The sequence below is a fragment of the Catharus ustulatus genome, chromosome Z, assembly GCF_009819885.2.
Source record: "Catharus ustulatus isolate bCatUst1 chromosome Z, bCatUst1.pri.v2, whole genome shotgun sequence".
Lineage (NCBI taxonomy): Eukaryota > Metazoa > Chordata > Aves > Passeriformes > Turdidae > Catharus > Catharus ustulatus.
In genome coordinates this window covers 17,137,558-17,153,277 of record NC_046262.2, presented here as the reverse complement: position 1 = coordinate 17,153,277, position 15,720 = coordinate 17,137,558, and positions in this window count along the sequence as shown.

The following is a 15,720-nucleotide window of genomic DNA, read 5'->3' as shown; positions in this document are numbered from 1 at the left end:
AGGATTATAGAGGCAAGCTTTCTGGGATTTGATGGAGTTTCTGAAAATGGGAAGGTCCTTTGGGTTTGAAAGGCAGAGGTGATATGCTGGGATGTGCCTTAGGCAAGCAGGCTGCGATCTGCTGCACTGCCAGGGAAGACAAAGTGTCAAGGTGAGTTTTGCTTCTACTAGAACGGAAAGTTCTTAGAGAGACCTAGAAGCCCAGTTTGCCTTTTCTTTTGTTTCCCTCTGCAGCTGACAAGAGCTATTATTTGTATTAGATGTAAATAGTCTATGGCATGAACATTTTGAATTTTGACTTAAGAAGGTTCTTTCAAGTAGTCCAATTGTGGAGTTCATCAGATCAGGTCACTAAAATCCTTCTTTAAATAACTGCCACCCAGACTGGCCAAATTAAGTTGCCTAGGGGTTAATTCAGATGTTAGGTCTTTTGGCATGAACATTACCTTAAAAATAGAGTTTCAGTGTTCCTAGTGTATTGGTCAAAGTGCAGAAAGGAACAGGATGAACTTGCTTTGGATTTTGACTGATTGTACTAATTGGAAGCAATTAGTAATTAGTGGTAAACCTAGCAATCTGCAGATACTGAAAGGTATTTGTAAATAAGGCAATATATATCTTGATTTTGAGCACTGAGCTAACTACACAGACAAAAATGGACCTGAGCTTAACCCTTAAAAGAAATGAATGTATCTGGAGAGCTGATCTCATTTACACATGGTTGCACAAAATACTATTGAACAGCAGCACTAGGATAAGATTAGATGAGGTGTAGAAGTAAGCGAAGTGAGATTAATCAACTGGAATAAACAACTGCTTCTTCATTGACCATCTGAGTGAGACATTGACTGTCTCACTCAATCTATACTTAAATGGCTATTTAAAGTCCTCTATGCTTCTAGGAATTCTACAATATAATCAGTGAGTGCCCATTTTCCTTCCTGAAATGACCTTGTTTCTGGTAGCACCACTTAGGTTCATTTAGTCTTCCCTATGGTGCTGATTTCTGGGATTCAGAGGCATCTCCTTCATTCTGAGCATGGGATCTGCCCTCAGAAGACAAGTACTTTGTGTGTGCCATTCAAGAACAAGGAGGAAGGTAATGGTCACCACTGATCTCTGTAATGGCCTGCTCTAATCTGAATCCACAATTTAAAATTAAAAGCACTTTAAACGCATTCCCATTTCATTGGTTCTCTAAAAAGCCTGAAAGATTGTTAAAGGATGGGTTCACGGTGCTTCTTCATTACTCCACAGCTCAGGAAGCAGCAGCTTGTTCCTCAGCAGTGAGCTCAGCTTGTACTGTGCTTGGCACACCTTGGACATTTAGCAGCCTATTTCATGTCTCACTAGGCTGCTGCACAGAGGGAGAGATCCTTCACTGCCCAGCCTCTCTGCACTCCTCCTGCTGTCAGAGAGAGGTCCTCTTCTGCATCTTGGTGCAGCTGCAGAAGGAGGAGTTGCTCTCGGGGGCTGTCAGACAGTGGAACCCTGATCTAGTTTCATAGATGCCCTTCTGCCACCCTGCTGGGGAGTTCTCAGGCTGGCAGCTGTGAGCAGGGGGCAGTACTTTGCTGAGAAACACATAAATGCATGTTCTGCTTTAGAGTTTTAACTTCCTTTAAAAAAAAACCCAAGTGAAAAAAAGCCTCTAATTTTTTAAGAAACATGAACACAGAAGAATATGTAAGCACATATATAAATCAGACCATCTGTGAGATGCGGCAATAGTTGTAAACAGTGCATCTCCTCCCAGGCACTAGAGTTACAGTCTGTATAGGATGCATGTACATACTGAATGCAGTTTTGTCCATTACCTCACTGATAGTTTAAGTCATTCTCCATTGTGGGTACTGTCTTTTTCTTTAACCAGTTTGACTGCCTAGGAATTCACTTGTGCCTAGGAACTGTTATGTGGTTTAATTGCTCATTGGCCACAAGTCACCAAAATGTGTTTATTTTATGGGAAAGTTCAATGAGAAGATGTTCCTATGCATAGATTTTGTAACAGAAAGTCTCTAGTACTTCAAACGTTTGAAAGTCCTTGTAGTCCAGACTTCTTGGAGCTGATAAGTGTATTTCAAGGAATAGCATGGCTGCTGTTGGCTGCTTGTCCAACTTTTACTGCTTTAGACAAAACCACACTAACCCTATGCTACACATGGGTGACTGTAGAATGATTTGAAATACGCAGCAAAACTTATCTTCTCTCTCTTTTCTGGTATACAAGACATGGCCCTGTTTATTTCTTAGCTATTGATATAATAAACAAAATAAAGCAAAAATTATGAACCCAGTTGATTGTTCAGCCAACACAGAGTCCACTGAGACAGAGTGCCTTTCTTTAGAAAGTGGAGAGCAGCTGTAACTGGAAATGTGTTTGGATTCCCGGTGGGTAAATCATCTAACTGGTTATACTGACAACATGTGCTTAAGAGATAACAAAGGTGAATCCAGCAAGTATCTCAAAAATGTGTTTTATTTTCTTATTTACAATTTTTACAGAGGAATGGAAGTTGTTGTTTTCCTATTAGGAGATATTTATAATTTACAAAGTATTTCACTGAGCTCAACTTTTTGTCCCATGCTAGAATAGATGACACAAGTGACTAATATCTTCCGCACAAGCATGTGATATGGAAAGAGGGAGATGCCTGACTCAAAGTCTCTGCAAACTGCCTTTGAAGATCTCACAGACACAGGAAATGGCATGACCTCTCTTGCTTTTAGGGCAGACAAGCAGGACTCCTACATTCATTGAAAATAAAGTGGATGCTGGAAACATGGATAGTTACACAGCAAATCTGTAACCTCTCTGGTTGGAAGTGACTCCTCTGTGTCATTTTACTCCTTCAAAACTGACTTGAGGGATCTCACACGGGGATGTAATGGGAGCAAACACTGTTGGCACTAGGGTGTTGCTCAGCCTCTGAAATCTCGTGGGTTGGCCAAAGCCACTGATAAAAAGGAAAACACCGAGTGAGCTCTTTCACTCTGAGGTTAAAGAGCAACAAGGACCTGGAATCACCATACCTGCATATTAATGACATACACAGCATTCACCAAACCTTTAACACACCAGTAGGAGCCCTGACAGTGCCTGGTTTCACTGGAAGGTGCTGAAATCAGAATGGTCTTTCTTTGGGCTTGCCTTGAATTTACACTCTGCTATGATGGCCTAGAGAGCCTTGGCTGGCAATTCAATCTCAAGTGATCCAGCTCTAGCCTACATCTTGCCACTATGTTTGCAAATCCCATATACTCTGGGAAAGCCTTGGTGTGGTTAGGTAAGGATGGTGATTGGGGCATTCATGTAATATTGGGGAAATCCAGATTTAAACCTTCTGTCTCTGACTGAGAAAATGTCCTCTTCCACACCAGAAGAGAGTCCAAACCTGTGAGCCATAGAGAGACTCTGCAAAAATACTGAAGGGGCAAGAGGACACTCAATCATGATAGTGCTCTCCAGAGAACCAGGGTCAAGACTTCAGTAAGTCAGGTGAATGTTCTTCTTTTTCCATTACTATGTGCAAAAAAAAAATTTACTGTGGTGGATCCTCCAGGGCCTTCTGGGGAGAACTGCTGAGCTGGCTTAGCTATTACGTGGGTCACTGACTGGTGACTGCTGGCAGTCCATGGTAAATGCAGACTGGCCCTGTCCTGCAGCCCACAACTGGGAACCAACTTCTCTTTCATGACACAGACCTTGCTCCCTTTGTTTGACACAGGCAGCTCCAGGCCCGTATCAGTAGCTATTGTGAAAAGTCTTTTCAGATCTCTGATGCTCTGTGTGTAACACACTACCTTGCTACTTTGAGTTGTAATTTTATTTGCAATTTGTTTTGAAGGCCACTGACTCACAGCATGCTTTGTTTAAGTATTCAGGTATTCTGCAACAAAGGCATTGCATACATTTTCTTCTCCAGGCAACTACCTACCAAAACCAAGGTTTTTCTTTTCTGATTGTTTTACCACTTTTTTTTTGCAATTATTTTCAGTACTCACATGATCCCACAAAAATCGTATCATCACACTTTCCTGCAGCCCCAGGCAAAGCAAATTTTCTGACATCTAACTGCCAAACAGCAGTTACCTGACAGGCACATTTTCCCCATTGCTTTTCCAACAGTGCTTACTTGGTTTTTAAGTTTTTATGGGTTATATTCAACTATGTCTTTGTTTTGACAGATTGTTTTCCAGTTGCTGTTCCATGTTCTAGTATTTTCTCTAACATCCAATAAATGGGCCTAGCTGGCAGCAGATGGGATTTCGCCATGGTAGAGTCTCTTTCTCAGATGAATACAACATAAAATCACACTCACAGACCCCTGCTGTTTTGGGATCACTTTGCAAGAAGTTATTTTAACTTGCTTTTAAAAGTGCAGGAGCCTTCACAGAACACTGACCAAACTTGCTGCAGGATGAACTTTTATTAAATGCTGCTTTTTGAGTGTGGGAATAATAACATAATGGTGAGGAATCCCTTCTGATATCCTATCAGGTTTCTCAGGTCAGTGTGTTTCAAAATGTGGTTCTGTACTTACTTGAAAGAAATATAAAGAGCTACACATGCCTAATCTATGAATAAGTTAGCAGCAATATTGGCTCAGTGGTGACCTTATCATTCTCTGCTGCCTGGAAGGAGGGTGTGGCCAGGTGGGGTTGGCCTCTCCTCCCAGGTAACCAGTGGCAGGATGAGAGGACATAATCTCAATCCGTGCCAGGAGAATTTCAGGTTGAACATCAAGAAAAATTTATTCATGGAAATGGTTGTTAAACATTGGAATGCACTATCCAGGAATGTGGTGGAATCACCACCCTTGGATGCGCTCAGCAAATGACTGGATGTGGCACTTAGTGCTGCTGTCTGGTTGCCGAGGTGTGATCAGTCAAAGTTATGCTTGAAGATTTTTTTTCAGCCTTAATAATTGTGATTTTGTGATTCTGTGTCTTGACAGAGCACCCAAAATGTTCCTACACACTGGCCAGATGGCTGCTGCCTCTTCAAATAGAGACATCGAGTTGGATCTGTCTTTGACTCACCATGAGATACTAAATTGGGCATCTTTCCTCTTTTAGGCTGCTAATTTTCCAATGAACTTGTAATAACTTATCATCCTTGAGAATGTTGCGCCTCTCTCAAACTTGCCTCAATTTGGGTGTTGCACTGAAGTTGGAGCTGGGAGGGAGAGAGGCAGATGGCATGGTTGTACATGGGTGGTTCCTTTGGAAAATCAAGCTAGAAAGGAAGAAATACAATTCAGAGTTCAGTGAATTTTACGGTGTTTCATGTATTGAAAGACTGAAACATAAAACAGAAGGAACCTAGTAATGATATTTTTGTTACTTTTGTTATTTTTTGTTCAATTTGATAATTGGAGAGTAAGGAGTATTGTTTGTGACTATCAAAGATACAAGTTATTAACACACTGCTACAGTTTTCCCTCCCTTTCTTCTTCAGTGGTACTCGTAGTTATTTGATAGGGTTTTTCGTCTTCCCCGTCTGACTCCATTTTTTCTTTTCTGTGCTTTGGTTGCAAGAGGAGAGTGGACTTTGGAAAAACCTTCATGTGCATTCACACATAACGATATCTGAGAAAACAGACAAAAAGAAAAAAAAAAAAAGACAAAATGGAGTTTTCTCTCTTCTTAGAGGAAATCAGTGACAATAAACAGGATCTGCGCAGGAATGCAGATGACAGTAGAAAACCTGATCAGTTTAACCTGATCTGCAGCCTATTGGTTTAGATCAAAGAGGATAATCCTTGGCTCTAGTAGCTTAAGAAAGAAGTAATACCTCCATGCAGCACTGATGAGAGCAAAATGAAACAGATTTTTTTATGCTGATGTCCATGTTTGCAAAGGTAGTTGAAATAGGAAAGGAACTTAAACCAGTGTTATAGTGAGGAGACATATTTGAGGAAATCAAATATGAGAAGATTAATTACTCATAAATATTTTGTTTTACAGGAAAATGACCAAGATCTGTCTTGATGATGGTTTGTGGTAGGTTAACAAGTAACCAAGGTAACAAAAAAGGCAGAGTGAATAGAAAATATTTGTAGTGTACATCTTAAGTATTGCAAAAATATACAGAGGAATATCATTTTACTGTTGTTTATTTGGAAATCTTCAAATTAAGCCTTCAGATTAAGCCTTTTTTAAGTATGAAGACCCAAAGACATTCACAGGCTTGATCAGACATAAAGTCTGAAAATTATGAACTGAAGGACAGAGTGACGTGTTGTCAAGCTGAAGTGCCTTGCTAAAAGAACAGAGTGAAAACAAATGCCAGCAACCAAGCACAGAGATCTACTCACCTCATCTCCTCAAGGAAGGGGGTAATGAGGGATTGACCTATCCTGATGCCTGAGCACAGCCTCATGGGCACAGTACAAGAATTCTCCCCTTCCTCCCCTCTGCTTTTTTAGATTCTAAATTCCAGGCATTTTGGAATCTAGTCAAAGCCCCCTTGAATTTAAATGTTGGTCCCACTGCACTCAGTCTGTCATAGCAGATGTTTTTCTCAAAGACTAGTGAAGTTTTGGTTTGGGAAGGAAGTTAAAGGCTTGGAAGGAAAGAGCAAAGCTGTAAGGGTTGCCCTGTACTTCCTTAGGCTTTTGTTAACTAATACTCTTATTTGGAAGAGTCAAGTAACTGTCTGGCTGCAGCTGGGTGCCTGTACAAAGCCCAGCAAAGACATCCTCACTGTGCTCCCTGAGCACAGCAGCTCTCCTGCTGACCAATGTAAAAAGCTTTAAGTCATTCCCCATGTTTAAACAGAAGAAATCACTATTTCTTTTCAAAAGGAATTGACATTAACATGAAAATTAACCTATCATCCCTCAATGAGTAAGGCAAGGAAGCGTCTATGATACTGAAGAAAAATATTCTACATGTTTTGTCATGCATTTTCACACTATGTAATCAGCTCCCATTCTTGGAAAAATGAAGAAAAGACATTTCTCTGTTTTTAAATTCCTAAAAGGCATTTTTATCACATAACACCTAGCTGCTGTTTAGTGTCCTTAATGAAATAAGGACAGTAGTCTGAACAGGCATCCAAAGGGTAGGCATCCATATCAGTGGAAATTACCAAAGTAAAGAGGCCAGAATCTCTGGGGATATGCAGGGTGAGTAACCTGTCCTTAATGAACATTTTTAGACTGTTAAAACTGTGTAAGGTTTTTGGTTGGGCTTGTGGTTTTTTTGCTTTGTTTTTACTCAGACAAAGTTGTTGTGAAACACCCTGATGCCAAGTTTTTGGTGTTGCTGCACTTCTAGTCATAGAATGGCTTAGGCTGAAAGGGCCCTAAAGTTTCCTAGTTCCACTGCCCCTGCCATGGGCTGGGACACCCCTCAATAGACCCAGCTGCCCAGAGCCCCACATGGTGCATCTTTGTATCCCTGTCCTGAGCATCTTAACCAGGAAATAAAGGTTTGTGTTCAACTAAATGATGGAAAATACGAATAAACCTGAGATGATATATTTTTAGAATTGTAATAACCAAACTGTTAGGATGAAAACAAATAAATACAATACAAAAAAAACCCCAACAAGTATACTATTAATTGCAGATCGGGAAGTAAATGACACGAGCCTTTGCCATTATAAAAACATACAATATCTTGTAAGCATGATGTATCAGTAAAATAAATAAAATCAGGTTTCAGAAAATTTTATAAACATTTATATTTCAAATTAACAACAAAAATTATTTTGAACAAGAGCAGATTTGCAGTGGGTTTTCTGCCACTGTGTAGAATTTAAATTAGATTAAATAATTCAGTAGTTTTATGCTTTTTAAGGCCATTAGATGATGATATCATTCCAGCAGAAAACTGTTTGCTAATCAATTTGAAAGACTACTAATGGGTTGTTTTCAAATGTACTAAATTATTTGGGTTACATTAGTAATGGCAAGAACTATATATTTGAGGTACATATTCAAAGCAGAGTATTTACATATTTGGGGAATTATAACAGGTGTAAGTACCTTAATTTTACTAATAACTTGAAAATATTTTGGGTGTGACTTTTAGCTTTCAAATGTTAAAGACAGAAAAACTCTCCCCTCTCAACTTCACAATGAATAAAGAATGACACATACTTGTGGTTAGTTCTGCCTGAGATCTCTGTCTTGAAACAAACCCCTTTAATTACCCAGAATTTACCGCTGGTCACTTGCTTTGCCGGAAAACATAAGCTTTTGTTTCATTTCTGCTTACTTCAGTTGAAGTTGATATACTAGTGACTTCCTAAACAAAAGGCATGTTTTGTACTCTTGTATTGATTAGAAGAGCAGAGGATTCAAGGATTCAAACTTAGCAGTAGGCAAGAACATTTAAGGAGTTAAATTTTTGCCTATATGCTCTTCATATTTCAGTTCAATTATTTCCACAATTTTAACATCATGTGCAAAATGTGTAAATATGTGATTAGGAGGAAATAGATAATAAGAGGTAGCTAAATATGCCTATGAAGATTTTAGAAATCCTGGCTTATCATAATTCACAGTGATCTAGTCAATGTCTTTAGCTGAAGTTCTTGTATGGAGACAATTTGCACACATTCAGTGCCTAAAATTGAAGATTATCAGAAAACAATGGATAAATGAACAGCTACACCTTATCTTTTGTTTGTCCCCCCAAAATTTTCTTAACTCTGTATGATAATCATCATCTTCACTGACTTGACACAATGATTTACATATTAATGTTTTTAAAAGGATTTTTAAATGTTTATTTTGATTAAAATATTCAGCCATATTACAGTCTCAGGAAAGGAGGAGAGCATGGGAAGTGAATTACCGCTAATAGGAGGACATAGAAGTGGGAGGTCTGAAAGTTATCTGAAAGCCAAGGTCTCTGCAAGGACTTAGCAGCAGTCTGGCAGGCCAGGACAGGGGCACAGGCTCAGCCATGCTGCTTTTGCAGCTCGTGTTCCCACTAAGGCTCATGCAGATTGCCCCAGTGGGCAGCAGGCAGACGGTCCATGCCCTGCATCCCCCCCTCCTTTCCCAGCACAGTGGGAATAGCCCACCTGTAATACAACAAAGGTATGAGGTCCCACTCCTGCTCATGTATTTTTCCATTCCTCTCCTTGCCTTGCTTATCCTGCTCAAACCACACAGCTAACTCTGCCTTTCTCCTGCTTGCTTTATGCTGCAGAACCCTTGCCTAAAATTTAACTCCCTTTAATTGCATTTAACTGGCTCCATCTTCTGTATGTTCAGGAACAGCTACTTCCACTAGTGACTCTTTCAGTGTGTGGTGGAATAGTGCTGCGGTCTGATAGGCTGCTCATTGTCCAGAATTTTCAGTACTGAGAGAATTCCTGAATACAGGATTAATGTCTCCTCAAGGGCATTAAAAGTGCAATAATGATAGCTGAGATACCCACATGTATCTGAATCTGTCCTAGTGGTAGTCGTCAGCAGTTCCCCTTCCCTTGCAATGAATCTGTTCACAGGATTCAACCACGCTACAGGCTCAACATGTTCTTTTTCATGTGTTTGTGGAAAATGTTATTTTATTTTGTGTGCTAACAACAAAAAAACATTTTCCCTGACTGTTGTAAGGTCTTTCAAAGCAAAACAAAAAGAAGTGGTGGTACTAATGTGCATAAAATTTGTGTGACTTAGCTTGCAATGTATCTAACATAGAGAATGACTAAGATTAAGGTTTTCTTAGTAACTCCATTATGTCAACATTTCCTGGTTTCAATAGCAATGGGTTTCTCTTTCACTGAAACATGATGAGTTGAGCAATTGGGCTCTTGCTGGGCAGTCTGGAAAGATGATGCTACAAACTACACTAAATCCACTGTTGCAGATTCCCTCTGTCCTGCACTCCCACAGTGTTTTGTTTTCTCTTTTTTTCCATGGGCATCACTGCTTTCCAACTTTATTTTTCACAGGTCTGATAAAGAATGAAAAAATGAAAGAGAAATAGAGAGGGAAAAAAGTATAGTGGGAAAACTGTCCCAGTGCTTAAATAATAAGGCAACCTCAAAGTGCACAAAGAATGAGATAGTTCTTATCTATTATTATTTTAGGTTATTTATTTTTATCGGACTCTTGCTTACTTAGAGGGATGATACACTAATTAAAGATGACTGCATGATATTCAATTTTTCTGAAACTTTTACTCTTTTGCTTTATTCTGACATAACAAGTTGATAATATGACAGTTTGCAGAGCTGTTGCTGCAATTATATCTGAAGAGCAAAACTGAGAAAAAAAATTGATGGTTTTTATGGGTGGTTATTTTCATATGTGGTCTGTTCATAAAAATATCAACAATAAAACTATAAAACTTCTATTGGCTTCTTTGGATTGGAATTCCTATTGCTGGTATTTGTTCTCTCTTCCCATCCAGGAAAATTTTAAAAATTTCATTCCAAAAGCACAAGAACTTGTCAGTGCTTCTTCTTTTTTTTTTTTTTTTTCCAAAGACAAGTCCCATTTTCCTGTGTTACAGAAGGATGTGTACTGGGGCTACCAAGTCCTGCCTGTGTAGTTATCAGTTCCACTGGAAGGTACTGATGGAGAGACAAGGTGTCATGTCATCAGCCTCAGAAGGAAGATGGAAATATTTGATTTAAGCCAAGGTTAAGTCAGGAGTCTTGCAGAAAGCGAGACATTGCTGTGCTGTGCATGCTCTGGGGCAGATTTAGGCACCATAGTACGATCTGTAGATACCAGCTGTAATAATAAAATCCAAAGATCACAATTAGTGAATCACTGAAGTAAGAGTCCCATTTGTTGATTGCATCTATGCTTGTATATCAGTCATAACAGATTTTTAATGGCACTGAGACCAGCCCTCTTAGAATGCTGAGCTTAGGGCTTGTTAACCCCACTTACATTTCTAAACGTGATTGTTAGAACTGGAAATTACCATATCTAGGAGGTTTTGGGAGTCTATTTGTGGTTTTGGGCCAAAACTGAAGGTGATCCTAGTGATCTAACACCATTGAGTGTCACTACCTAGTCTAATCCCACAGCACTGTTCAATTCCCTCCTTAGCATGACTGTATTCCTGAGCTTCAGTGCAGTACTAACCCCCAGCACACAGTGGTGCAGCTTGTGGCAGCACTACGTTACATCACTTTTTTTGGGCAATGTTTCAGTTCCTGGACCTTATGTTGAAAGAAGTACACATGCCCCAAAATACTATCTCTTTGAAAGAGAGATTTTTCCCCTGAGAAGGCTCCACTGGAGGAGATGACAGCACAGGTACAGCAGTGCCCTGTGCCTTGCAGCTGTCTATTCCGCTGTTCTGGCAGTGTCATGTGAAAAATAGACCCAACTTCTGTGGGACTGCAAAGTCTCCAGAAAGATTTCCACATATAAAATCAATCTGGGACACAATTCATCATAAAAAAATGTAGGACTGTTTACAGTTACAAAATGCTTAATCTGACAGTGGATGATAAAAGAATGCATAATCCCAGTGACTTCACTGTCATGTATAGCTTCCATCAATGAGTTGTGCTAGCCAATCTTTCAATACATGTGTTCATATGTATTGTTTGGCTTCCTAATTCTTTTTGCATTAAATTATTCTGCAGAACATTTGTACTTGTCATATTTATGAAACAGGCCATTATTAGGTACATATTCTCTAGAGGATGTTGTGTGTGAAGGAAACAGGAGAGAAACAAGTGACCAGAGTGATTTTCACAACCTCAGCATTGAGGAAGACAAGAAATGGCTTACACCCTGTTTGTGAAAAGTGTGACATCTGAGGGGAAACTGAGTTCTGTGAAACTATTTGTTTTAGTGGAAAAAAAGAAAAAAACAGATGACTGAAAACAAACAGGAATTTATGACCACAGACATTCAGTATCTGACACAAAGGGCTGAGCGAGTTTGAAAAGAAAAGATTTCTTCACCAGCAAACAGGAACTGTTAACTAATGTACCAGCTTAGTTCTGATGTACTTTTAAAAGAAATGTCAAAATCCTTTCTCCTGAGAGTAAGGTCTGATCCTACAATCATCCCAGGTGTTTCTGAGGCTACCTACTCTAAATTCAGTTTCTCAGCAAGGTGCAGTTTAACCTGGCAAACTGAGTATTAAAAGCTCTTTTTTTTACAGTAATTTTGCTCAGCTGGAAGAGAATAGACAGGGTGCCTCCAGGAAGAAATAAGGAAAGGCTGATCTTTTAGTTGCACACAACTGAACTGAATGACTGAGTACATCTCTACTATGATCTAACAGTCCTTCTCATACAAATGAGGACCTACATTTAAAATGAAGAACTGAAGACAGTTCCTAGGGAATTCAGATTATTCCACCTCAGTGGAAGGAACCTCATTTATACACATTCAGTTCTTGATTCCATACTGGCTACTCTGTCCTAGAATTGCAGATGATCACATCATTTTCATGTGATTGGAAGCCTAGGAGAGGTATCTGGACAGCCTGACTCAATGATTTAGTTATTTAATGGAGGTGGATGAATTATTAATCCTGATCAATGTGGAAATTTCTCTGCATTGAAGTAATACCTTTAAATAAATATTTTTATTGTTACTGCTATTATTAATCCTACCTTCACTTTTAAAAATGCTTAGAATTTGACCTTACATACATTAGGTATTTCAAAATGTGTGAAAAAAAGATCTTTTGTGTCAGATTAAATTGCCTAAATTGATTTTTCTTCCTTCTTTTGTTATGATATTTTAAGGTAGTGTGAACAAAAAAAACCAATGTGACTCCCAATGTGAAAGAAAGAAGTGAGAGAACACGAAAGTTCCTCATGCAGATGTTAGGTCATGACAGCTTGTGCTGGTTTATGCATTAACAGTTGAAACATAGGGAAGACATCAATTTCCATGTGCAGTTGCATATATTGAGCAATGTTTAACAAAAGCACAGTGCACCCTTTTCTGCTTCTCTGCAGAGAAGTATGGTAGTATTGTATTAACTGATAAATCAGTTCCTTGTTGCCTTTTATAAAACTGGGGCTGCCTTTGGAAAAAATTAGGTGTTTAAAAAGTTCTATCTGAAATGGCACAAATTGATTCTATTCTATTCTTTCTTCTGCAGATGTCACCAGTCTTCTCCACTGCATGGAAAAATACAGTTCATTCAGAGAATTTAAACCTGCAGGCAATTGGCTTGCCTTCCTGTTGCTGCTTCTGAACTTCATATTAATAGTCTACAGATCATAAATTAAAAATGGCAAACTAGGGAGAGAGCATTGTAAAATGCTTTAAAATTACTTCTGTCTTTTCATTGTAGGATGTAACTCCTGAGTTACTTAAAATGAGGAAAAGAATGCTCTCTGTGTCATACTTGTCACCAGTAAAGCTACAGTGCTAATCCAGGAAAACTGAAATATTCACACTGAATGATACTGGGAGAGTTATGTATCTGCCTTGACATTCCATAAAATAGCCACCAATGGTGATTATTCCTCCAAGACTCCTTTGTAAACCTTATGCTGGATCACTACACTTAAAAGTCAGGTCATGATCTGCATGTCTGAAATACAAGTATTTTCAGCTGTTGTTGATAGTCCACAATCTTGCTCATGTTTCTTTACGTCTGTGGTCTTCTGGGACTATTTGCATGACACCCAGTAATCCAGTTAATCCATTACCTGCAGTTAACCTTTATCAAGACGAAGTGACATATTGACTTACAAGCATTACACAAATTGACAAAGCAGAAGATGTCATTTGAGCATTAGTATTCCTATGAAGTCAGGTTAGTTCTAAAACTCTCAAGGCCTTTCTTAGTGTTTCCTTCTGAGTAAACAGATTCACTTATAGAAAAATGTGTTGTATGTGACAGAGATAGAGTATGTTCTAAAATAAGATGTTCTTGGATAAGAAGACATTCAGAGGTGTAGTTCCCACAAATAGTTCAAAAAATAGTGCTGTTTCTTCCTTGCCATCACCAATTCATCAAGGTATCCTGAGCACACTGAATCCACACATGATTTATCGACCTATGAAGCCTGGGATAATTCCAGTGGCAATTGTAGAAGGTAGATATGTACAAGTGCCAAGATTCAAAGGTCTACCCTGTTACCTTGTGTCCACCAGTAGCCAATATTGGAACCTAATCAAGAGAGGATGCATACATAACATTTACTCATATGCTCCTAATGTCTGTGGTGGCTTTGTTTCTCTGCTGCTATTTTGTTTAGTTGCTTCTTAAACATATGTGATTTTTTTTGCATAAGTAAGTTCCAGTGGTGCATGACTAAATAACTAGCACTTTGTTGAGATATTAAAAAGAAAAGAATGCTATCCTAAATCTCTTCATGGTATTAATGAGCTATCAATGTCTTTAATATATCTTCCTATTGCCTCTTTCCAGCCCCAGTCTATATGGTTCTGTATTTTAAGTCATCTGAGTCCAGCCAGGATCTTATTTACAGGATAGCAGTGTTTCTCTAAATGCATATTGAATGCATTTAGAGGGTGTGCCACCCTCAAAACAGATAATCCTGGTCATGGCTAGAGAATGAAGACACATCACAAACACATAAATTCAAGAGTTTTGTCCCTTGGGTAATGCCAGTAAAAGAAAATGTGTTTGCTGGTAGATGCCTTACTGGCTAATCCCAGCTGTCTTAACTTGCCCTGCAAAACAACCCCTCTGCTTCCCAAATGCAGTATCTGTAAATAATGCTTTGTTTAATTGCTGAACTCATATTAAAATTGGCATAAAATATGCATTGCTGTCATTTTTCAGCTGAGCTTGAATACCGAGCTGAGTTCCAGTGACACCACTGTCCAGCACAAGGCTACTGCCAGCAATAAATTCATGGTAAGAATGATAACTGAAATATTTATTCACAAACACAATTGCAAGCTACACGATTGCTCTCTGCACATGCATTTCCAGTGGCATGGAAGTTACTTGTTTCCTGCTTGGTGTTATTTCTGCTTCAGCTTCTTGGCTCTTGGTCACCCCCCCTGAAGCCAGACTGCCAGGGGAGTAAAGACCAGCTCCAAACCTTGGAGACAGATGAGCTCTTGTCAGTTTGATCGATGAGCAAGGTCGAAGGCAGAGCCACTGTCTTGTGCTGTGGCTCACAGGACTGTCATTTGCTGTGCTACCTCCAAAAGACAAATGAGGTCTAGAGTGGAAGTGAATTTTGTAATTGAATTATCCAGTGTCCCAGGTGGAAAAGATCTTAAAGGCCCAGACCATGCAAAGAAGATGTAATCTGAAAGGAAATCTGGTTCACATGACACATTAACCTGTGCATCTTCCTGAATTTTGCCCTATTTATGACCGAATGCATGCAATATCTGGTATTTTTTATGTCCAAGATAAAGATTTATCTCTATTTCTGGGACTGAGTGGATAATACAGGAAGCCCTTTTATTGGAACAAGAAAGGGCTATAGTTGTCTCCTAAGTTATTGGCAGCTCTCAAGCAGTTCACTTGTGATGCCCACCCAAGACTCAGTTGACACTTGTTTGTGAGGCCATGCTGATCTCCTTGGCATTGGGAAGAAGCAATCCCAGGGATGTAGTGAGCCTTGGAGATGTGATGAGGCTGGGGATGTAGTGTGGCCAGTGCCACACCCTGCACAATGCAAGAGAGTCTTGCTATGTCCTGGCTGCAATCCCGAGCTCTAAACCCCGCTTTTTGCTTTTGGGAACCCCTCCAGGCTCTCCTCTTCAGTAATGTCTTCAGTAATCACTTGCCATTTTGCACTTTTATTCTGTGTCTCTTACCAATATGAGA